Source organism: Vicugna pacos, chromosome 11 (assembly GCF_048564905.1).
Source record: "Vicugna pacos chromosome 11, VicPac4, whole genome shotgun sequence".
NCBI classification, from domain to species: Eukaryota; Metazoa; Chordata; class Mammalia; order Artiodactyla; family Camelidae; genus Vicugna; species Vicugna pacos.
Window position 1 is genome coordinate 20,739,420 of NC_132997.1, and position 24,662 is coordinate 20,764,081.

Consider the following 24,662-nt stretch of genomic DNA (forward strand, 5'->3'; position numbering starts at 1 on the left):
TGCACTGAAAAGACCACAGGTTGACTTCTCCAGTATTCTGGCCAAAAATGCATATGCTTAATCTGATTATACAAAAATACAAAACAAACCTAAATCAAAGGAAATTATATGAGATGAATGACCAGAACTCTAAAAATGTTAAGATCACAAAAGATAATTAAATATTAGGGAAATCATTCCAAATTAAAGGTAACTAAAAACATACGACAAATAGATCAATATATGATCCTGAATTGGATCCTGGAATGGAGACAGAAGGGTGAAAAGAGAAGCTCATTTTTGTTTGTTTTATTTGCTTTGTTTATTTGTTTTGTTTTTGCTATAAAGAACAAGGCTGGGAAATCAGAAAATCTGAATGGGCCTGGATTAGGTGGTGGTATTGTATGAATACTAATAATGTCTTGATGTTAATGGTTGTGCTGTAATAGGGGAGTGTGTTTGTCTCCTGGTACTGTCATAATTTACTGTCAAAAAATTACAAATTGAGTGCCTTAAAGAATAGAATTTTTTTTTTCAGAGGAAATACTTCATTTTATTTCCACTCACAATTCCCCAGAAAGGGTCAGTCCCTGCCCCTCCCTCACGTTGATGCGGCCCCTCCTCCAACACCTTCACAAAACCCTGACTTCCTCCCAGAGCTAAAATGAACACCCAGTCACCAATTAGGCTGTTCTCCACCCCGCCCACCTCCCCATCTGCCTGTATATCCACCTGTTCTGCGAACTTGGCCACCTTTTGGTTCCATCCCCCAAATGTAGTTCCCCAAGGTCACCTGGCTTGTTTGGCTTACATTCTTTGGGCACCATTCTTAAAACTTTTCTTGGCTTAGTCCCCAGATGGTTCCCCTGTCCTCGTATGCATCGTCATTCTGCAGAGCTTCCTGGCCTCATTTCCTGTTTGGGAGACTAAGTTTCCAAGCTCTCCCCTGCTCCCCAGGTTCCCTGTAGGGCTCTGTTCCTCAGCTGTTCATAAGGATGTACATGTTGACTGAGGCCAAACATGCCTTGATTCTGGGGAGAGAGGGGAGCCAATTCAGAATGGACAGGAGAGGAGACAAGGATCAAAGGGGAGAGAGAAAGGGGGGGTGGGAGGAGGGAGGGAGGGGTTTGACAGGAAGCTGGATGCAGGGGGATGACAGCGGGATGGATCCTCCCACCTCAGCCCCAGAAAGACAACGGAGCCAGAACTGAAGACCAGCGCCCCCTACTGCACAAAGCCCCTGCCTGGCTAGCTGTTCCGGGTCCCCTTGCTTCAAGCCTTGTACACTTACATGAGCAGCCCCTTGACATACTGGATTTCCCACTCCGCCTACTCAGCCGTCTCCCTCAGCTCCCGGTTCCGCGCCTGCAGCCCCTGGCACCCGCCCTCCAGGGCCTCGCCCTCTGGGCGCTTCCTAGGCAGGTACCTCAAAGCCGCTGATGTGTTCTGGTCTCTCTCCTTTTGCTCGTGGTCCCAGTGGGTGGTGACAGGATTGGGGTAGGGGGCTGGGCGAGAGGGTGGACGTGGACAAAGGGGTTGCTGGGATGGGGGCCGGGTTGCCAACCCAGAGTCCCCTGGCCCACCCTCCCTGCAACAGTAGATGGCTAGCAAGTCAAGGGTAGCCAGGGCAGGGGGCTGGGGGAGGTCAAAGATGAGAAGGGGGAGGGGCGGGGGAGGAAAGGTGCTGGTGCTGGTGGCGGTGGCAGCAGCGGTTTCGGACTTGGGGATGATGGTGGGAGGAGGAAGCATCAAGGAAGAAGTCTTCCATCTGCTCAAGTTCCTTTATAGGAGGGAAGCGTAGCTTCCAGATCTGGGAAGATGTGGGGAGGGCACCTGAGGGCAAGGGGGCTCCAAAGGGAGAAGGGCTGTGAAGTAGGCCAGCTCGATCATCCAGTCAGAGAAGCCATCATCTACCAGGGAATCTCCCCCACCCGGAAGCCCGCCCTCCAGTGCTCCCCCAAGGACCTCATAGGGGCCCAGTGGGGCAGGGGCCGGGGGGGTTCCCATAGTCTATGAGCCAGCCCAGCCCGCTAGCTGGGACCAGGGTCCTGTGCAGGTCCAGCCCCAGGGTCGCCAGGAGTAACATGGCTGTGGTGTGGGTGCTGGTCATGGATGGCAATGAAGCAGGCTGCGCCAACAGCTGGGAGGAGATTCTGGAAGCTGCTCAGCTGGGCGAAAACAGGCACCAAGGCAAAAGTGGAGGACTCCATGGCTGCAGAAAGGAGAGGCAGCGGCGGTCTCAGGTGAAGAAAGAAGGCAGGATTGGCGAGCACAGGCACGCAAGCGTGGAGACTGGCCTGGGGCGCAGAGGGGCCGCAGCCGCAGAGCCATGGCCGGGGCTGTGAGGCGGAGGTGGTGTCGTGGTAGCAGGAGGAGAGACCTTCATCTGAGGCTGGGGAACGAGGCAGCCCTGGGGACTGGGGACAGATATAAACAACAGAAATTTAATTTCTCACTGTTCTAGAGGCCAGAAGTGCAAGATTAAGTTGCCAGCAAGGGTGATTTCTCGTTACACTTCTCTTCCTATTTTGCAGACATTCACCTTCTTATTGTGCCCCCAACAAGGCCTTTCCTCAGTGAGCATGGAAGCTCCCTCTCTCTCTTCCTCCTCTTAAAAGGTGTCAGTCCTTTTGGATTCGGGTCCCACTTTTATGACCTCCTTTAATCTTAATCGCCTTCTTAATGGCTGTGTTATCAAGTGCAGTCACGCTGAGGGTTAGGGATTCAACATAAGGACTTGGGGGAAACACAGTTGAATCCATTACAAAGTGTCCTTGGTTTTAGGAAATAAATACACACTAAAATATTTATAAGTAAGGAAACAGCATGTTTGCTATATAATTTAGGGGAAAACTGGAGAGAATATTAAAATAAAAAGTGATAATATGTTCACAATTGGGGAACTGAGATGAACTCTATATACTTCTTTGTACAATACTTTCAACTTTACTGAAAGGTTTCAATTATTTCAACATAAAAAAGTAATAGAAAATGACACATGTATTTCTCTCCATCCACTGCTTCTACCAAAAGTGACTGAATGCATTCAGATGCTCAGTCTTTTAGCTTTGTTTTCATATACAAGCCATGAGCTTACAGAAGACAAGCCACAGTCTTACCAGCTTACCCAAGATTGCTGAGCAGAGTATAAAGCCAAGAGGATGGACTTAGCCATTGAATTCCTCCCAGAGTTACTTTTCTATCACAAATCAAACTTGGCTTTCTGAAGCTGGAGCAAACTAAAATGATATGATTTTCCATTGGGCTATTTCTCTGTTCTTGCACAAACTGCCCAGTCTTTTAATTCTGTCTTAGCTCGTGTATATTCTCTAACTTCATGGTAATTTGTCAAGATTATCTTGGCCATTCTTGGTACTTAAACTTCTAGACAAGTTTTAGAATCAGCTTATTAATTTCCATAAAAAATACCTGCTGTAATTTTTATTGCAACTGCATTGAATCTGTAGATCAATTTAAAAAGAACTGACATCTTTACAATATTGAGTTTTTTTAATATGTGATTATACTATGCTCTGCCACACTAATTGAGATAGTCTTTTATTTCAACAATGTGCTGTAGTGTTCTCTGTAGAGGTTTCATGTGTCTTTTACAGATTTATCCCTAGCTATTTGTTGTATTTTGATGAGACTATGACTAGTATTATTTGAAATTGTTTTGTTGCTACGTATAGAAATACAATTGGTTTCTGTATGTTATGTATCTGGCAACTTTGGTAAATTCACTCTTGGGTTTTCTTTATAAACAATAATATCATCTGTGGGGTTAAGAGGTTTATTTATCTCTAGTCTTATTACAGTGAGTAAGACCTTGATTTATTACAGTGAGGAAGACCATTATAAATTAAATAGACGTGGTACTTGTCTCAGTCCTAATCTCAGGAGGAAGACATCAGTATCTCATCATCAGATATGATGATTCCTTGAGTTTTTTTTGTTATTGCTGTTACTATAGTTCAGATTAAGGAAATTCACTTTTGTCCATATTTTACTACGTGTTTCTTTAAAAAAAAATTTTTATTGAGTTATAGTCAGTTTACACTGTTGTGTTGATTTCCAGTGCAGAGCACAATTTTTCAGTTAAACATGAACATACATATATTCACTGTCACATTCTTTTTCACTGTGAGCTACCACAAGATCTTGTATATATTTCCCTGTGCTATACAGTATAATCTTGTTTATCTATTCTACATATGCCTGTCAGTATCTACAAATTTTGCACTACCAGTCTGTCCCTTCCTACCCCCATGCCCCCGGTAACCACAACAAGTTTGTATTCTATGTCTATGAATCTGTTTCTGTTTTGTATTTATGTTCATTTGTCTTTTTCTTTCTTTTTTCTTCTTCTTTTTTTTTTTAGATTCCACATATAAGCGATCTCATATGGTATTTTTCTTTCTTTTTCTGGCTTACTTTACTTAGAATGACGTTCTCTAGGAACATCCATGTTGCTGCAAATGGCGTTATGTTGTTGTTTTTATGGCTGAATTATATTCCATTGTAGAAATATACCACATCTTCTTTATCCAGTCATCTGCTGATAGGTATTTAGTCTGTTTCCATGTCTCGGCTATTGTAAATAGTGCTGCTGTGAACTTTGGGGTACAGATGTCTTTTTGAAGTAGGGTTCCTTCTGGATATATGCCCAGGAGTGGGATTCCTGGGCCATATGGTAAGTCTATTCCTAGTCTTTTGAGGAATCTCCATACTGTTTTCCACAGTGGCTGCATTCCCACCAGCAGCGTAGGAAGTTAGCTTTAGGGCTTTTTTATTAATGAAAAGGTGCTAAATTTTATGAGATTCTTCCCCTACATTTGCTATAATTATGTAGTTTTCTGCTCTTCTTTCTTAATATGGTAAATTATATTGATTGACTTTGAATCTTAAATCCACCTTTTTACTCCTTGGACCAAGCTAACTGTATTAATATTTAAAATATGCCTTATTTGATATGCCAATATTTTGTTTGAGGCTTTATGTTTCTATATTTATCAGGTGCATTATTCCATAGTTTTCCTTTTTCTGGTAATATTCTTGTCAAGTCTATTATTAAGACTACGATAAGACTTTTTTAAGGTTAGCATGTGATCAACTTTGGTAGATGTTCCATGTGCACTAGAGGATAAAACTACTCTATGACTTTTGGATGCAGTGTTCTATGTGTAAATGTTTAAATGTATGGTTTAAATATTCTATAGCATTACTGATATTTTTGTTCTGTCAGTTACTGAGAGAGTTCTTTAAATCTCCATTTATGATTTTAGATTTAATTTTAACTTTGAGAGCTGTTGCTCAGTATATTTTTAGGTAAATTTAGAATTTTATGTCTTCCTGTTAAATAAAATCAATAAATGGATTCACTGAAGTTGCAAGATACAAAATCAATATATGGAAATCTGCTGCATTACTATAGGCTAATGAAAAACTCAAATTGAGGGAAATTAAGAAAACAATCCCATTTACAATTTTATCAAAAAGGATAAAATACCTAGACTAAAATTATCCAAGGATGTAAAAGACCCTTTATATTTAAAACAATAAGACATTGATGAAAGAAACTAAAGAAGACACAAGTAAATGAAAATATATTTTGTGTCCATGGATTAGAAAACTACTATTATTAAAATGTCCATAGTACTGAAAGCAATCTACATATTCAATTCAAACTTGATCAAAATCCCAATGGCATTTTTCACAGAAATAGAACAAACAATTCTAAACTTTGTGTGGAGCTATGAAAGACCTCAAATAACCAAAGCAGACTTGACAAAGAAGAACAAAGCTGGAGGATTATGAGACTTGATTTCAAATATACTATAAAGCTCTACTAATCAAAACAGTATGGAAAAGCAACCTACAGAATGAGAGAAAATAATTGCAAATCATGTGTCTGATAAGGCATTAACATCCAAAATATATGAAGAACTCCTACAGCCCAATAAAAACAACATCAAAACCCCCCAAAATTGAATTTAAAATGGGCAGAGGATCTGAACAGACATTTTGCCGAAGAATATGTACAAGTAAACAACATGTACATGAGAAGATGCTCAACAGCACTAACCATCAGGGAAATGCAAATCATAACCACAGTGAGATGCCACTCACACCCGTCAGAGTGGCTTTTATCAAAAAGACAGGAACTGGTATTGGCAACGATGTGGAAAAAAGGGAACACTATGCGCTGTTGGTGGGGATGTATATTGATAAAGCTACTATAAAAAACAGAATGGGGATTCCTTAAAAAATTAAAAATAAAATCACCATATGACCCAGCAATCCTACTTGTGGGTACATTTTCCAAAGAATTAAAATCAGGATCTGGAAGAGGTATCTGCAGCCCATGCTCACAGCAGCAGAATTCAAAACAGCCCAGATGTGGAAACCTCCTAAATGCCCATCCACAGAGGAAGGAATAAAGAATGGGAGATATGTAGGTATGTGTAAATATACATGTAAATATGCGTATGTGTGCATATATATATATATATATAATGTGTATCTAATTGTGTATGTATGTGTATGTATGTATGTGTAATATATAAAGTGTATGTGTGTGTGCACGCATGTGTGTGTGCGTGTGTGTGCACGCATGTGTGTTTGCATGTGTGTGTGTGTGTATATATATAATTAAGCCATGAAAAAGAATGAAATCTTGCCATTTGCAACAACATGAATGGACCTTAAGGAAATTATCCTAAGAAAAATTATTCAGATAGAGAAAAAAATCATATGATCTTACTTTAATGTATAATCTAAAATTTTGAAAAGAAGAAAAAACAAGCTTATAAATACAGAGTGGCGGTTGCCAGAAGCAGAGGGTTAGGGGTGTGAGTGAAATGGCTTAAGGGAGTCAAAAGGTACAAACTTTCAAAACCTCCTACACTGTTGATGGGAATGCAGTCTGGTGCAACCACTGTGGAAACCAGTATGGAGATTCCTCAAAAGACTCAAATAGACTTACCATACGACCCAGCAAGGCAAGGCAATTTAAGACAAGACAAGACAAAAGACAAAGCATCAACTGTAATGGCCAGTTCTTCAGAACTGAGAAGTTGGACTTGCTTCCTTTGTCTGAGATTTCCATGCAAAATAATAAATCATTTCTGCCTGGTTGGAACAACTTACTTCAAAGTAAGAGTTTTGTTACCAAGTTCTGCTTCTCCTAAAGGAAGTAGGAGGGCTGACAAATGAAATGGAGGTAGAAGCTGCCACTCGCACCTTCACCAAACACCCCCTCCCCATGGTAAGTGTAACAAAAGCAGCAAAGTTGAATATTAAATAGTAAAGAAGAGCAGGGGCAGAGGTGGTCAATACGCACAGCCTCACTCGGGGAAAGTGCCTGGTTCAACACCAGCCAAGATGCAGCAGCATGCTCTTCTTGGTCCAAATGTCTTACGTCCATCCTTGCCATACAGTGCAGCTGTCACTCACACTACAGCTCATGAATCTTGACCTAACAGCTCTGACAACCGGTCCTCAAATGCTGATCCTGTTGATGGAGAACCTTCCTGTCTTCTGGTTAAAATCCTACTCCACAGAGTTCCTGCTGAACTGCTGACAATAACATGATGACAGGATTCCCAAGGTCCAGCCTCCCACCTGACTCCCAGGGTAGTCTCCATTCCTGAAGCATCTCCAGCCACTGTCTATGTGCACTCATCCTGCAGGTCTCCAAAGATACAATTTTCCCCTAAACACTGAAGTCTCCTGGAGCACCTCCAAAGTAAACCCAGGACAAGACAGCACATCTGGGCCTAGGAAAGCATCTCCAACATATCCTCCAGAATAATGGCTCCTCCTGGGCTGAAAGCTCACTGAGGAAGTACACTTGGGACCTCTGGCCCCACTGACAGGATTTCCAACTTTGTAATTTTTTGAGCCTTTACTACACTTAACTTCATGTTAATATACAAAGTAAAGCAAAGCAAAACACAGCACCCTTCATTAATTCAAATGTTGTGTTTTGCTTTGTGGGTGTGATAACATGAACCCTCACGTCTCTGACACTTGTTGACAGACCAGACTGTGAAACCAACGTTTAGTAGCACACACTGTGGGAAATGCCGGTCTGACGGCAAGACGGTGGTCAAGAGGTCGAAGACCTAGGTCTGGCTCTATGTCTGTGTGTGTGACTTAGGGCAAATTTTATATGCTGTGTATCTCAGCTTTCTCATCTGTAAAGTGGGGAAAATAACGCTTGTCCTAACTGCCTCATAGAGGAATTGTAATGGATACAACTGCTTCAAAAAGCATAGAGTACACGTGTGAGATTCTATGATGGTGCCCAGGGTAGAAGGGCACGCTACCTGAGAGCTGCAGGCTGCCCAAGCTTCCTAGCGAAGACCACAGCTGTCCCTGGTACCTTGGGAAGCCCAGGTGCTCTGTGACCCGTGACCGTGCCCTCTTCTTCTCTGAAGGACGAAGGAGATGCAGGCTCTCCAAGCCAGGCCGGGTTACTCAGGATGAAGTAGGGCCTGCACAGGCCCCTCTCCCGACATCTCACAGCAACAGCCCACATCAGTATCTTCAAAAATACACACAGCAGAGTTACCAGGGAAGAAGGGGCCCACTCAAATTTCATTCTCAGATCTCTTCCACCTCCTAAATGCTTCTGTGAGAGGAAGACAGGCAAGCAATGGACAGGAGGGAGAGAAGAGGAGGAGAAGATAGGAGGAGAGTGTGGTAGGTTGATTTGCTCAGAAAACAGCAGAATGAAAAAAATGACTATGATTCCTGAGACACTGGTCAGGAAAACACTCCAGCCCTGGCCGTGACAGCACACACTGTGTCAACTGTGCTGGAAACAGAGACTGGAGGACAGGAACCTGCACTCAGGCTCTCCACATCAGCACATTGTGCAGCAGAACTAGTGCAGAACCAGACTGGGCAAAAATAGCATCGAGGACTGGATAGTTTATTTATATACAACATTTGACAATGAATCTCAATTATGACGCCCCCAAAACCTCTGGTTCATTCTATTTGTAGCTAAAATAAATAGTGACCTTTATTACCAGTTACGTGAGATCTATATGGTCAGTTATTTCTTTTACAAAACAGTCTCAATGAACATAATGATGTCTCTTGATGGTGAAGGCACTGGGGGTTTTTATTTTCTAGCTGCATGTTGTCTTGTTTGCTGTTGTTAAAAGAAAGAGCGTGTACAACTTTTAAAATCAGAATGAAGCTGCTTCCTTGGCGGGGGGAGACCTATACTTACTCCTTTTTCATGCATTCATTCAAAACATTGATTTCCTCCCAAGTGTGTGTATGACACACACACACACACACACAGACACACATATAAATACCTACATAATCAAATAAGATGAAGTCACAAGCTATATCCTTAGATTTTTGTTTTTCCAGGAGACAATAGCTCTTTTTCTTAAGCAGGAAGTGGAAAAAAACAATCATTTGATGGTAGTTTGACACAAAAGCAGTAGAACATAGTGGCTGAGGAACATGAGCCTGTTGTCAGACAAACCTGGATTCTAACCCACTGCTGGCACCTAGTGAACATGTGACCTTGGCTGCATCACAAACTCTCCATGCTTTAATTGCCTCCTCTGCAAAATGCGGATAGTCATCATCACTTCAAAGGGGCTTTATAAGAATTAAGATGAGATAAACACACAAAGCACTTGTAAATACAAAATGTCAAGCCCACATCTAGCCTCTGACTCCAGGCAAGTCAAATGCCATGTGACCTCATGTTCCCACCCAGCGCCAATTTGAAGAGAACCCAGTTGTGGTATGTTTTTTAGACAAAGCACATCCAGGGCACTGGGTCTTAATGTTTATCCAACCATTATTAGCAGTAGCAACAAGAGATGCTGTTACTTGAAGGTGAAAGTCATCCAGGGCACAATCAAGCAAAATAAGTTTAGCCAGAAGCTCAAGGACCAGAGCAGGACTCAGCCGTCACCTACACACAGACACACACACACACAGACACACACACACACACATAGGGTGCTCTAGTTAGGCAAGACAGGGGCCTTGCTGGGTTATGTCCCGGGCACCAACATTTTAAAGTCCATCAGGCGAGGGTGTTGGGAAAAATAAGAAAAAGATACAAAATACAATCAAATGCTTGGGCACTTCCCTGGAGAAAGCAGAAAGGGAGCTGGGCTTTTCCAGGGTGTAGTAAGTGGGTGGAGTGGACGGAGCACCATTGAAAACCTTAGCCGGGTTTTGTGACCCCCCTCCTTTACCTTGGGTAAACCCAGGAGACATAATGCTTCAAGGCAAAAAAGTGAACAAAAATAGAGTGTAACAGCCTTCACGCTTGTTGCTGAAACACACTCCTTCACCTTTGAAAGACAATCATGAGAACTTGCGGAGGGCTGTCCTCGTGTAATAGGACAAATTGTGTTTAAATTGGGAAGCCAGCTGCTCCTTGATCAGTCATCCTTTTATCATCAACAGAACTTTAATTAGCCTCCCTCTGCTTCCTATTTTATGCCACAAATCTTAACTTTCACTTGTCTGGAACCAAACTGCAATAACTACACCCATAGTAAATAAAAACAATGAACTTTTCATACAACATGCAACTAATTCTCATTAAGTTGACAATGGGCTATTCAAAATAGTGCCTAATTCACATCAAATATTTTCCCATAAATGACAATGTTCTATACTAAAATTTCAACAGAAACTGTCACCCACATCTTCTTGCATGTTTTCCAGTAAGAAGGTTTTCAAGCTGTCTGACTTCCATTTCCTGATTTTACTCATAAGTATGGGGCCATGTCAGGTCACATGGTAACAATGGACAAATTTCAAAAACATAATGCTGACTTAAAAAAAAGTTGCTGAACGATACCCATTGACACCATTTATATAAATGTAAAGGGGATGTGACTATATAGGATTTATGGACCCACACAGTAAGCCAATCAGGGGGCAGGCTTCTCTAAGAAAAGGAGCCCCCAACACCCCACCTCTGGATCAGTGACTCTGGGGAGGCAGGAAGGTTTCAAGCAAGATGGGGGATATTTGTTAAAACCACGTGGAGGCACGTGGTTACTCATTATATTCGCCTCTGTGCTTTTCTAGATGTTGGGGATATTTCATCAAGTTGTTAAGAGAAAAACAAATGGAGGGTGACAGCAGCCAACAGGTGAGGAGAGTAGGTGCCCTATGCTTTCTGACCCCACCCAGGCACACGCCCACCTGAGAGCTGGGGTAGCAGGGCACATGCCACCCCCAAACTCATCCTTTGAGAAAGGCTTAGTAACCGTACATGTGCCTCAAGGGCAGGGGCCCTGCTCCCTCATCTTGAATCTCCCTATGCTAAGGACCTGAAATGTGAATATTATTTGAGTCGATCAACATCTGTCAGAAGAGGATTTCTTGTGCTGCTATTTTCTAGCCCAATAACCAAGCACGTTGAGTCAAGTTTCCTTTCCTGAAGGAATCTGAAAAGATGAGTGGGTTACCACTCCAGACTAATGACCAGCCTGTTGAAAACTAAAGCCCTAAAGCCCCTGGCACAGAGGTTGGGATCAAACAGGTAAGGAGTGGGGCCCAGACTCCCTGTATTAGGTCATAAAAGTGAGAGTCACCAGGCTTGGGAACACCGGGACTAGCTCCATGCCCCACATTTCTTTCTGTTCTCAGATTCTAAGAAAATCACTCACCTGTGTTATTCCATACAGATTCTGGTTCAACATGAGGGCAAAGTCCCAGAATATTCTTAACAAGTACCTCGTCTGACAGGCAAGTTTGAGAAACGCTGTGTTAGGGTGCTTTGGGGTCATTAACACCAAATAATAAAAGGCAACTTATTAGTATGATTTTATTTAATAAGTAGTTAAGAAAGGATGTTTATAAAGTTATGGATAAGAGCCAGTTTGTTCTAAGATCAAACTTTAAATCATCATTGTTTTTCAGAAAGAAAAACAGAAGCATCGTTAGTGAATAAGGACGTGTCAACCTCACCTTTCAATTTCCTGGAACTTTCCACCCCTGCTTTCCTATTTAATATGTAGTATTTCCTTTGGACACACACGCAGCCAACTTCACAATGCAGGCTTTACAAGGTCACTGCCCCAGATACCAAAAAGCCAGCCAGGGACTCAGGTGGGGGGAGCCCTGCTGCAGCCTGACTGCACCCACTTCCATGGCTCCTGCTTTGGCAGAGAAAGGGTAATCATACCTTGTCAAACACTGATGTCACCTCAAATTCCTTTTCATTTCTGACAAGCCTTCTGATGCAGGATGGAGATGGACTTCACACTTGCTTGAGGAAATTAACAGTGGAATGTACTTTCATGGGATCAAAGGCTCTGCACACAGCAGAGCTGAGAGGAGGTCAAGTGAGCCTGACTCAGGTTAATGCAGAACAAAAGGAGCGTGAAATCCCATCTGGCAAAACAGACCCCAGCAGGCAGCAGTTTCCAAGGGCTGAAGGCAAAATCTGTACGACAGAGGTGCCTAGGTAAGTGCGAAACTATCCTGGCTGGTCCGTCACATCAAGGTTCACACCACATAAAACATCTTTTGGAGGTGTTTAGTGCACACCTTTAACAAGTTCCATGTTTGAGATGAGGCCATTCCAAAAAGGGGCTCCTTTCAGGGTGTGCCCAAGTGATCTGTGAACCCTCCTCCCCATCCCACGGCCAAAGGCCAGTCTTCCACATATGCTGCATCCGCTTCTCCCCTAAATTCAAGGCTGTTGTGATGTGAAGGTCTTTAAAGAATAAAAGTGGGAAAGCTCTCAGGCTAAAAACTCAATTATAATCCATAAAGTTGTGAAATCAATCAATGAGGCCAGCTTTTTTTTTTAATTAATGAAATAGGAAACTTGTCTATTTTGTAAAACTGTCACACCTTGTGTGTGCACATGTGCATGGAGTCATACTGGAAAATGGGTTTCTTACTAACTATCAGGCTGAGGGGAAAATGAGAAAGCCACGAAAACAGAAAGAAATGTAGTACTTCCCTGAGGACAGGCGTCCCTCTCTAGGAAAGTCCTAGTGATGAATCCTGAGACAACGGAGCACGGCTCCACCCCCAGGGTCTCTGGAATCTCCCAAACCCTCAGGGAGCCCCCACTCTGCAGGCAATAGAGGGGCCTTCTTCCCTGCTCCTCGCAAGGCGGAATGACTCACCGTCCAGACAGGGAAGACTACAGGCTGGGAAAGCGTGGTGTAGTAGTGTGTTTTTTAACCAAATAACTTCTGGGTGAGTTAGTTTCTTATCAGGAGACCAAACATGGTATGCCAAGCCTTCACAGAGTGTGATTTTAAAGAAATATTTCTCAAGTCTCCATCTTTCCTTTGTGTGGGTGCAGAGTCAGCACAAGGAAACCGTGGCTCAGGCAAGTGAGAAAAAATGAATTTAGATTATGTTTACAAGCCAAGGAAAGGAGAAAAGAAGACACGCTGAACAAATCCTCTACTGGAAACATTGCTAAAGAGTTTTTAAACTGAAGATTATGCCACCACTTAAGATATTTTTCTCTACTATTTTGCCCAGCAGATGACAAAACTGCATCTAGGACTGAAATAGCAGATTGCCTCAAGAGCAAATGACAGTATTTGTACCAGGAGTGTTGGCAGCCAGCGGCACAGCTGGGTTTCTGCACAGCAAACTTCAAACTGGGGCTCCAAGAATAACCTCACCTACTGCACCAATGCTAAAGTGCTGAATCCAAAGTCAGAAGGGCTCATTATTCCATATTTTTTCCACCACCTCCTTCCCAAATGCACGTGTACCTGCCTGACCTCCTCTGCCTGGGGAAGGCTGAGAATGAAGAAGAAAAAGAGAGTGAGAGCAGGCCAGAGTGACAAGGTCCCCAGGCATCAACAGGAGTGAATGGTCCATTATCCACAGGATGCAGGAACACAAAAAAGATGGAAAACTCCAGATGAGCCAAACAGTTACTTATATGAATGGTTTTAATCTTCCCCTGCAAATACAAATTAAAAAATATTTATTCAAGTTTCATCTCCTCTTCAAGGCTGGGTACCTTCATAAAATAACATCATTTTTATTAAAAGAGACTCAAGAGTGGAGGGAGGAACTTGTAATAACCTTAATAATTAGTAGGATGGTCCCAAAGGCAGTCCTTCTGCACCTATAGCACAACTCACTAGACAAAAACCAAATCTCCTTTAAGGGCTTGAGGAAAACAGCCGCCTTTAAACAAAGATGCCGGCACTTCCTTGTCTGTGCTCACTGACTGCCAATGACGATGCGCTGGTCTTCCCCGTGCCTCTGCAATTTCTACCAAAAAGTCTGGAAAGGCAAATTAAACAGAAGTCTTTGCTTAAGGAGACTTTAATTATGAAACCCATCCAATTAAAGTGCTGTAGCTGGCATTCACGGCATCCCTTCCCTGTCTTTGAAAATCACAGCCAGGGCTTTGGCAGTGGAAATGGGTCTCTCTCTTTTTTTTAAAAATTTTTTATTGAATAATAACAGCTTTACAATGTTGCATCAAATTCCAGTGTAGAGCACAATTTTTCAGTTATACATGAACATACATATATTCATTACCACATTTTTCTTTTGCTGTGAGCTACCACAAGATCTTACATATATTTCCCTGTGTTGTACAGTGTAACCTTGTTTATCTATGTTGCATACGCCTGTCAGTATCTACAGATTTTGAACTCCCAGTCTCTGCCTCTGGTACGTAGGCTGACCTCCAAGCAAACCATAGGCTCTTCCATACCAAAGAGAACAAATGGACAAACTTTTTCAGGTTAGGACAGTGCTTTTCAAACTACATAATGCAGAGTACAGAATACTGTATTATGTTGCATATGCCCACATCTCCCAAGGCGCAGAAGGTCCAGAATCTCACAAACTAAATTCAATTGGCAAAAGGCCAGGGGTTCAGGTAAACAGAAGCCTACATTTACATAAATGTTAATTTAATCCTAGGGAAACCAGGAGTGGAGGATTAAGGGAGAGCTAAAACTCCCACCCTTCCTCTCCAAACCATCAGTGTGCTCCTAAGACAGGCTCTGCTTATGACTCCCTGAACTATACTTCTCAGGAAGGTCAGGTGCACCTGGAGAAAGGGCCTCTACCTACATTGCCACGCCTTGACTCAGCTGAATCTGGGTAAGCCAAGTGACGTCAGGAGTAAAACAAAGCTCTCTGCCTTCCTTTTCATTTTGCACTGAGTTAGCTAAAATCCCAGTGAAAAATGAACGTGTTAAACCCTCCACAATCCTCACTAGCAGAAGCAAACAATGGTCACAGAATCCCAAAGTTCAGGGGAAGAAAAAAACAAACTTTTTAGCTTTCGAATACATTTTCATCCTTATATTAGACTGAATGTACAAGATTTGGGGGGAAATTTACTCCAAGCCAGAAAGTCACCCCAAGAAGACCCCACTAAAAAAGAGCTGGGAGGCAGTATGATTATTCCCATTAGACATCAAATCTCCTCAACCCCCACTGGTAGAAGGCACCAGCCTAACAAGAGCAGCCCTCAGCCAAACCCTCTCTGGAGAACTCAGAACGCGCAAAGGAGCCTTCCTCGGTAAGACAAAGGGCAGGCCCCTCATAGTCAATGAGACAGTGGTTTGGAAATCCTGCTGATGAAAACAGCCCATCAGTCAGTCAGGGGAGAACATCAAGAAATGACTGCAAGAGTACCTGACACTGAAAGGAGCCTCAGACACTCCCATCCATTCTCATAAACAGTTCCAGACAAGTCTCATTAACTCTACACAAGAGACTGGCATGAAATTTACATTTTCTCCCCAGTCAAGGCCTTTCTCACCAACAATGACGTGGAATAAAAAAAAAATTACCTAAGCACAGTTAGTATTATTTTTAGAAACAACTCTTCATTTCCATTTTAATTTATTTAAAATTCAAAACTTGCTAATAATAGAAAGTATTTCAGTATCATTAAAACTGGAAGTTGCTGCAAAATAAAATATGGTATTTCAGAGTCAAACTCAAGGATCTTGTAAAATATTTGGTGTTTGTTACTCTCTCAGCATTCAAATTGTAAAAAGGAAACATGTTCCAGGCTGGTTAATTAACCAGTAACGTAAGTCACATAACGAACGCTGCTGCATCCTAAATAAATCAGAGTAGATTAACAGAATCCTTTGAGTTTATTCTGTCTCAGAACACATTGCAAACCCACCAAGGTGACTCTAACTGGAAGTTACGAAAGAAGAAATGTGCTTCCGTGTGTCAGCAACAGAGGTTTGCAGGGGAGCCACTGTTCCCAGGTGAGGGGCCCGGCTGTTCTGGGCTGGCTGGAGTTGCTGCCAGATGCCTGGGGCTGGTCACCAGAGCATGACTGGACCAGACCAGAAGCAGAAGATGTTCGAGGGGTGCTTGGAAACAAGATGAGGACGCAAATATGAGCAATTTGGAAAGTGACAGGTCTTACTCTTTTGCCATAATCTGCAAGCGAGAAGTAAATTTTAGCAAAAGTCTGCAGTCCTGTCCCGTGGCAGCCTCTCTCCCCCTACTGCTTATGGCCCTTACCCAACTCCTCCTAGTGTCAGCGGTGTTCTTTAACAACCCCTCCAGCAAGTCTGAAAATGTAACAGATTTGAAAACCATCATTTCTGTCCCAGAATGACTACTCGAGCACAGTGACAGAGAAGAAGCCTCCTCGGATAAACAAAAAACCTGTTTTCACAAAACAAGGGATTGGATTAGACTAGTACCATCTAACAACATCTTAAGCTAAAAGATGCAAACAAAACACTATGAGAGGTATTTACACCAAGGCCTAAATGCCACAAACAGAGAAATCCTCTCCTTGCTGACTCCTGGGTCCCATCTTACAAAATGACACCTGGCAGTTACTGTCTCTAAAAGAGCTTTCCTTCCAAAATGAACATTATCCAAATGCCCACCCCTTCCAGAGCAAAAGTAAAGCATTATGTCTAAAAAATAAAAAAAAATCTACATACCTTAATTTTAAAATAATGCTGTTGGAAAAATGGTGCCGACAGACTTGCTCCACACAGGATTTGCCACCAATCTTCCATTTGTGAGAAATGCGGTATATGCAAAGCACAGGAAAGCAAGGTACTCCTCAGTGGGAACCTAGCAAGGGCTAAAATACAGAAACTCAAACCCAGAGGTAGTAAAATCTAAAGATTAACCAAAAGCAGCACAAACCCAGAACATTCAAAAGCCAAAGTTAAGTTTTCCACCTCCTCAGTAGAGGTTAATCCCAGCAGTCTCAAAGTCTAGATTTGTTACATTGGCTTAGATTTGCTGGTAATGAAGTGACGAGGATGAGGAGAGATGTTGAAATGCCAATCCAGTTTAAACACCACGCTGAGAACTGTACTAAGGCCTTCTGTGCAGCTATTTTTTTTTTTTTTAAAGAAAATCAAAGTGCTTTGGGGACTGGAATAGATTTAATTTAACTAAACGTTTTGCCTGGCATGTGACAATTTTTCATTTAACATTCCTCTTTATAAGTAGCCCAGTAAAATCCTCTTTTACTTAATGTGCACTCCCTTCTTCCTTTTATTCCCTCTGGTTTTCATGGTGTTAGGTATTGCTAAAAACAGAATGCATAGATTCTAGAAGACCTCTGGAGGGCTGGAGCATGATTGATGAAAGGAGGAACAACAGAGGCCAAAAGGACTAGCAGTCTCAAGCAGAGAGCAGGACTAGTCAGGGAGTTCATCAGAAGCCCATCACTTTCGCTCCACAAATCCACTAAGAAGCACAGAGACCCTCTGCCAACAAGTAAGGAGAAGGGTTGCTGGTTGTATGTTCTTTCCTGAGGACAGCACATAATTTAAAACTATGGAAAGGTTATTTGAAATGTTTGGTAGCGATAGCTCAGTAAATAAAGCTTTGCAAGCAGATTAAATGAAATAAAACATTAGCCTGAATTCTCAGAAACTGGAATCTCCACCCACCACATTCGCATGTGTTTCACCCTTCCCAGAAGGGGGAATCACAGTGTGCTGTCCCCATCTCATGTAATTTTCACCCTGCTCCCATCTTCTCCTCCAACAGCCTTCAGATGACCAAACTGTGGACAAACTAATGTGAGAACCTGTGTACCTGCCATCCATTAAAAAAAAATTATATATATATATCTATTTCAATCAAAACTCAGGACACAGAGCTGCTTCCTGCCCACTGCACAATTTGTTTTGTGAACTAGACCTACATGTCTTCCAGGGAGTTATCTTAATTTTTCTAAAGAAGCAGATCAATTTGTATTTCAAAGATCCATAACAAAGAACATTCTCTTTTAGAATGGCATTCAAAGCAGGGAAGAAGCAAGACTTAACCAGAAGCCTGCCCTGCTTACTACATTCCTCAGGAACATTTTCTGAATAGCTCCAATTCTACAACTAGAACTGTAGCATCAGGTGACCCCTGCCTTGGATGTAAGCTCCTAAATGACTAAAACTCTGTTACTCGTTTATCTTTCTGCAGTGCTTAGCACAGTCAAGAAACCAGATTTCTAATAACTGAAAAGCCTCTACATTATTCCCTCCTTCTTCTCAATTTCAATAGTCCTAATTCCTATTTTCCAATTCCTTATATTACTTTACTGCTTAACAGGGATGGCAGACCCCTACTGTCTTGCCATGAAATATTAAATAAATATATAGGAGGCAATTCTGGGTCTCACATTATTAAACATAATAAAAGGCACATGGCTTATGATATTTCCAATCTAATAAGCAATCATGTCACAGCCTACAAAGCAGTTATGTTTATAACACTTAACACTGATAAAATATCAACTACACCTGAAGAAGAGAAGGAAGTATTTTGAATGAGATCATTTCAAATCCAAGACTCAAGGTGGAGAGGTACTGAACCTTGGGCCACACACATAACAGTGATTAGAAAACAGTTTACTTCCAGGGTCTCAAGCACCAGTGTACAAACATTCCAAGATGTTACTGCTTTCTGCCTAGGTAATAGTAAAAGGCTTTTCAAGATGAGTAAACATCCTGCAAAGAAAAGCTATTACCACTGTACAGTGTGCTTTAAAAATATTTTAGTTCAAATCTGAACCCTAGCAATAAATAATACAAACTACTTGGACATTCCAACCTATGGGATGGTTCTAACTTAAACCACAGGTAAAGAAAACTGAAAATTTAACTTTTTGTTGTTTCCTACTTTTCCAAACAGCAATTTATTATATAAAGAATCCTTTAGCATTCCAATAAAACTTACCTCAGTATAACAAAAATCCAGGATTTTGGATCCTTCTCTGACATCCTTATTTGCTCAATTAGATGCTTCATAGGCTTTCAAGTGAAACCCAACAGTTGGTTCCGAGATCATTTATGTGTAGCTAGATCATTTACATGTGAGCGGCCCTGTCACCTTTAGAGCACTGCCTATAATGAGGTCCCCTCAGACAAGGGCTCACTGGACAACAAGCCACAATTGGATAATACTAAAATGATCCAAGATTTCCTAATTTCTCTGAATTTGGAGAGGATTTAGGGAAACCTCCTCCCTAAAAATGGGAGGATAAAGAAAGGTAATATTTCTAAAAGCGGTATCTTCTGTTTGAAGGGCCCCCAAAGAGCTGCACCATTATCAAATGAGCAGCAATATACATCCAAATACAGTCACAAGTTCACCTCCAAGTCCTTCGACGTGGAATCCGACTCCTCCTTGAACAGTTAATGACAGTTCACAAAAACCCCATGAGGGTCACCTCTATGCTCTTCTGGAGTTTCAGGAGGTCCATGAGGGCAGAAGGAGCTGAGCAGAAGGTAAGGCATAGGGTGGAGGAGGAAGAGAAGAAAGGGGGGTTGGTGTTAGAAGCAGGGGCAGAAGTGGCCCTGGGTCATGAAGAGCTGACTGGAGAGGATGGAAATGGGCTGGGAGCATCTCTGGAGTGTTGGAATCCAGTGCCTTCATTTTGAGGGTGAGGAAACTGAGGCTGTGGTCACAAAGCCAGTAAGTGACAGGAATCAGGCCCAGGTTGCCTAAGCCCCACCGCTGAGAAGGCAAGATGCAAGGACAATAAATGAAGAGGTTCGAACTGCACGGTGTGGAGCACCTTTCTCCGTGTTCACCTCACACTCCCCTCCAAGGAAGAACACTCAGTGAGGCAGCAGAAAAGGGGTGCATGCTGGGGGAGGAGGAGGATATGATTAGTTAATGGGCTTCTATCTTCAATGATAGCTCCATCAGATATATTTGTATTGGGCTCTGATTTTTATACTATTAAGAGTCCAAGATCAATGCTTCTCCCCAGATAAAGGAACACGCTACTAGCTTTGCATTACAAGTGGAGGAAAGTGGAGTGATTATGAAGTTGAGTAAGTAATAAGATGCTGCTAGAAATGGTAAAAGACCTCTTTGATGCTACACAGCTGTGCTTGAGACTTCTGCTCTTTAGGGACTGGCTCTAAAAATATAAGATTGTATCCTTGAAACAGGCTTTGCAGAGAAGGAAAAAACCTCCATTCATTAAGCTTAACCATTAACTTGGAGGGGGCTAAGTACCATAAAACCCAGTGCTTCTCATGTTAAACACGCACAGGAATCACCAGGGATCTTATCAAAATGCAGGTTCTGGCTCCATACGCCTGGGATCAGGCCTGAGATTACAGCAAGTTCCCCAGCCCATGGATCATACTTTAACCACAAGACCATTAAAAAAAAAAGGTACAAAAGCCACATTTCAAGGTATGTTTATCTCACAACTTAGACTGCTGGCTACAAAAGAGTGACATGTGTGTCTTCTTCCTTCTGGTGAGTGACAGGCTCTGCAGAAATGGCAACATAACTTCTTTTCTGGGAGGGGGAGGGGTTCGAGTCTGCAGGTAAGCATAACAGCACGCGGTACACGGCACTGTGATTATTTAATGCAACAGGAGTTGCTTGGGGTTTGGGAATGGGAGGGGAAATCACCTGTGCATCACACAACAAAGGGACAGTAAAGGCAGGAGTAGGGAACCTGATGTAAGTCCTCTTGGGTGGCCAAATGGATGAAGTGTTCATTTTCATGAAAGCTAATCTTTCCCATTTGCACTCAAAATGGGCCCTGTTTTACTTTCCAGGAGTCCTGAGGCCTTTGTTCTGATAGCCCACAGGAAGGCCTGGAAAAGACCATGAGCAGGACTGCTCCAAGCCAGGCACACAATTATGTCTGCAATACCTGGCACCATTTCTTTCCATGGTCTCACATGCCTTAGCGGAAATGTAAGCTTTCTGAGGACTATCTTGTAGTCTTTCTGGGCTAGTCCAAATTTGAGGAATAAAATTTTTAAAACTAGCCTTAGGAAGCAATGTGGCTTTGAAAATCTTGACTCAAATACCTGACAGTCACTAGTTACATGACCTTGAATAAACTGCTTAAGATTTCTGCTTCCTTAACTATAAAAGAGGATAATGGCCACCTAGTGAGGGTCCAGTAAGCTCAGGTACTTTGAGTGCCTGCAGCTCAGTGGCTGGCCCAGTGAGGTTCAACAGCAGGAGTATCACCCATACCATCAGGGCCACCTTCTCCAACTAAGCCAACCAACGCCAGTCCTCACTATACTGAACAGACAGGCTACCAGCTAGGCCCTGTGCTCAGCAAGCCTACATTGCAAGCCAACAACACATAAAAGTCACACCCACTTTTTAAGCATCATTGATGAGTCTCAACTTCTACGTACTCATCATCTAAGCACTGCGGTGTTCAGGAGAGAAAGACCATAATATACACAACCAGCCTCTTCACTATCCCCAGTGCCATCTCTTCACTAATCCTGTCTTCCCACCACATCTCCTCATCCTCATTCTGACAGCACAGCACCCCAAAGAGGAGGAAGAGAGCCTCTCCTCTCACCCCATCTCCCCACTACATGCCCCTCCTGGGCCAACAGCAACTCATCTTCCCCAGCATAGTGTGAGAAGGAATGGCCTGCCCCCTCCCTGCCAGCTTAGTATTGACCACATGGAAAGGCTACTTACCAAAAGCAAAACCCTGGAAGACCATTATTTACAAGTAAGTGCATATGATTAATGCTTTAAAGTCCACAGTCTTTCCATATATATTATCCCAATCAATCCCAACAATAACCCTGTGAAGCTTCTAGGGTGCTATTCCTATTACCGTCATTACAGATAAAGGCTCATGGAGTCTGATGTAAGAGACAAGTTCATGGCCACTTTCTCTCAGTATCTAAGACAGAGATCTCCCCAAGAAGTCGGTGGTGAGAACATTCCAGAACAATCCATGTAATTCAATTACACACATCTTTTTGATGGAGACTGCTGGAGCCCATTTTATCAGCCTCAGCTGTTCTGCTCCAAGTTATCAGGATCTGTAAACCACACCCTACCATCCAGAGCCCTTCATCATACCCAGAACAAGGTCTCCTGTGTTGGGATGTAAATAGCAACGCTGAATCAAGGTTGAAGTCAAAACCCTACATTTTCCTCAGTGAAGGAAGTGTCCTGCACTAAGAAGAGCCTTCCCCTGAGCTTGGAAAAGTCTCTTTGGATGATTTAGAGCAAAGGGAAACTTGCCCAGGTGCTAGACACTAGGAGATCCCACCAGGTGAAGTGCTGGGCAGTTGTCCCTTTCCTCACCTACACCAGTGTGTTCTCAGCTCTCACTTAACCAGTTTGTTTATCCATTAATCCAGCGACAGACATCTGAGTTGTAACCATACTTGCTATGAGCACCTGTGTATGAGTTTTTGTGTGGATCATTGTTCTCATTTCTCTTTGGTGTATATCTAAAATTCGAAGTGATGTTAACTGTGTTAATTATATTTCAGCATTGCCAAACTTATTTCCAAAGAAGCCGCACAAATATGCATTCCCACCACAGTGGAGAAGGGTGCCAATTTCTCCACATTCTTGCCAAAATCTGCTGTTTTCCATTTTAAAATTATAGTAATGACAGTAGGTGTGAAGTGGCATCTCACTTTGGTTTTGATTTGTATTTCCCTAATGACTAAAATCGCTGTGCACATTTTCATGTGCTTATTGGTTATTTGTGTATCATATTCAGAAAAATGTCTATTCAAGGCCTTTGCTCATTTCTATTTGGGTTATTTTCTATTATTCAGTTATAAGTTACTTAACATTCCAGATATAAATTTCTTATCAGATTTATAATTTGCAAATATATTCTCCCACTTTGTGGATTATCTCTTCACTTTCTTGATTCTGACTTTGAAGTACAAAATGTTTCAATTTGATGTTCAATGTATTTGTTTTTCCTATCTTGCTTGCTCATGGTGTCATGTATAAGAAGTCTGCCTAATGCAAGTTCACATAAATTGAACCCAATATTTTCTCCTAGGAGTTTTATAATTTTATCTCTTAAATTTAGGTCTTTAATACATTTTGAGATAATTTTTGTATATGCTGTGAGGCAGGGTACAAAATTATTTTTTTTTTTTGCAAGGGGATTTTCATTGTCCCAGCACCAATGTTGAAAAGACTATACTTGCTCATTGAATTATCATGGTACTTTATTGAAGGCTGTTTGACTATAAATCTAAAGTCTTCTTTCTGGACTTTCAAATATGGAATCATTGAATAAAGATAATTTTACTTCTTCCTCTCTAATCTAATGTCTTTTATTTACTTTTCTTGCCTAATTTCTTTTGGGTTAAATTTTAAAAATGATTATGTTTTATGGTACATCTACCTAAAAACAGTTCCTCCAGATTTTGGGTAACATGAAAATTCAGAGTTCTGCTAAATCAAGTTAAATGATGGAAATTCACTGAATGTCTGGATCATTTTTAATGAAATAGAATAATGAAACATTAATTGCTATAGAAGTTATGTTTACCTACAAAGATGAGGCAAGAAGAGCAAAAGAGAGCAAGTGAGATAAGGAGGAGAGGGACAGAAACAGAGAGAGAGAGAGGCTGTGACAAAGACAGAGACTGAGATTAAGAAAAGCAGAGACAAAGACAGGTGTAAGGAGAGACTCAGAGTTCAAGACAAAAAGACCAGCAAGGAAACTGCCAGGGCTCACAGTGAGAGGAAGATGGAGAGACAGGGTGCATTAGCTAGCTCGTCCTGGCCTTGGGAAGGCCAGCATTGTCTCCCCAGTCCTGGGTACAGGGGAGATGCCTGCAGGAGAAATGATTCCTTTCTTTGACTGCAGATGGTGTATTTTCTGGAATCCTGTGTTCTTATTCAGAAAAAAAAGCATTATTCTTCATATAGACTAGAAACACCGCCAGAGGACAGCTGGAGCCTATCCCAAACTGGTGCTTGGTACCAGCACAGGTCTTTCTAATCCCACCTGCTTCTTAGTCTTTCTAGGTGGTTTGATGGGTTCTCCTGATATTGAGATGTCACTGCTTTAAATGATGTCCTAAATTTTATTGGAGTAGTTTTTGTTAGGATTTGAAGTCCTAAGAGGGTACTTGTATAGTTCCTAGGCAGGGACCCAGGGGGAAAATTGGGAGGAACTAGGTTGGCTGTCTTTTTGAACACTAAGCTTAAATTGGAAATATGTACATGTGATCTGAATGAACTTTTTGCTAGTGACATGAGAGACTGAGCCTGCTCATCTCTGAAGAAGAGGGACATTTGCTTTCTCCAGCTACAGGCATTCTCAGGCAATGGAGAACCATGTGGAAGTGTCTGAGGATCAGTCCTCTTGATGGTTATTGGTTCTGCAGGGGATCCCACTATAGCAATTATGTTAATTCTGCTGGACAGTGGGCACCATAAGTTGGATTGCCTAG

At 42.1% G+C, this 24,662-nt stretch overlaps 1 pseudogene; it reads right to left on the minus strand.

The window, feature by feature from the left end:
* Window positions 1-350: 350 nt before the first annotated feature.
* The window catches only part of LOC116277915 (cyclic AMP-dependent transcription factor ATF-5 pseudogene), a 95,111-nt pseudogene continuing 70,799 nt past the window's right edge, over window positions 351-24,662 (minus strand).